A 1324-nucleotide genomic window follows, 5' to 3' on the forward strand; every position below is an offset into this window, starting at 1 on the left:
AATCCTTCTCACTCAGTGCACATGACACCTGGAAACAGAAAAGAAAAAGACGCCGAATATCCCCACACAGAACTACGAAGCATTTTATGCAAGCCAATTTTTTTCAAACTTTAGTTCGTTTTTAGCCGGACAAACAAGATGCTAAAAAAGCACAATATGAGTTTTAAGAAATTTTCTTACTATTTGTTTTAGCGAGCCACGTGCTACCGCAGAGTGCTACAGCAGCAGTCGGCGATGTCACGGCGGACTATTTGGCTCTATGCGAATCTTGAATAGTGGCCAAGGAAGGCTTGGAGCAAAATTTCAGCATCTCCGCTGCCACTGACGGCTTACAAGAGATTCTGAGGATGAATATGAGCGTGGCCGATGACTCATGGCAGGGGCTCTTTGACAAGGCCGGTCCGGCAGGGAAACGGGAGTAGATGAAAAAAAATAAAAGCTGAAGGAAAAAAACTGGAGTGGGAAGACGACTGGGGCACGTGGAAAGCGCAAAGGGTTCATACAAAGAAACAGGCAACGGACAGTGACTGGCGCAAGAAGCACCCAAACCCCGCAGAAAAAACCTTTTTCTGCAAGGAAAGGAACCAATAAACCATACAGCGTCAAAAGCCAAGGAATTACACAACTCTCGAGACACGTTAAACGGCAAAAGTGCAGCACAATTAACTATAACGATCGCAATGCACATCAAGAACGCAATGTGTGGCACTGAAGCAGATAATAAATACGATGACACCAAGGAAAGCTGCAAGGATATAAATACATAGCCAGCAACAAAATCAACCAAGTGCGTGCAAACAGAAAATGGCAAAGCACTGTAAAAAGACATTCTTTGCATTTGCTCAGATCAAACCGAAGACGCGTGTGCAGCCGGTGCGGCGCACGGCAACAATGCCAACGGAAACATACCAAACAACGAAATTTCAAAGATAACAGGGGGATGTCCAAACCACGGCGTAGCCATACCACTTGACGTTGCAATTAAAGCGGCGATCGGCCGTGTAGCTAGCAGGATATGCAACCTTGAAACCACCAAAGCGGTTGTAGGCATCGGAAAGTTAACCGGTACAGACTGCACAAGCTCAAACAACTACCACTGCGTCAATTACAAAGACTTGCTGATTGGCAACGACAAAGGATACAGCAAAATACCATGGTATAATGAACTATCAAAGGCAGCGGCCGCCGTGTGGCAATTCCAACAGCTGCAAAGACATGCAGTGACGACAGACGCCCACCTAAAGCAACTGAGAAATCAAGCGTAATCAGCATACAGGCGAAAAGTCGTACCTATAAGCGCCATTACAAACAACAAAGAAGCAAA

This window comes from Trypanosoma equiperdum, assembly GCF_001457755.1.
Source record: "Trypanosoma equiperdum strain OVI genome assembly, contig: ctg_243, whole genome shotgun sequence".
NCBI lineage: Eukaryota > Euglenozoa > Kinetoplastea > Trypanosomatida > Trypanosomatidae > Trypanosoma > Trypanosoma equiperdum.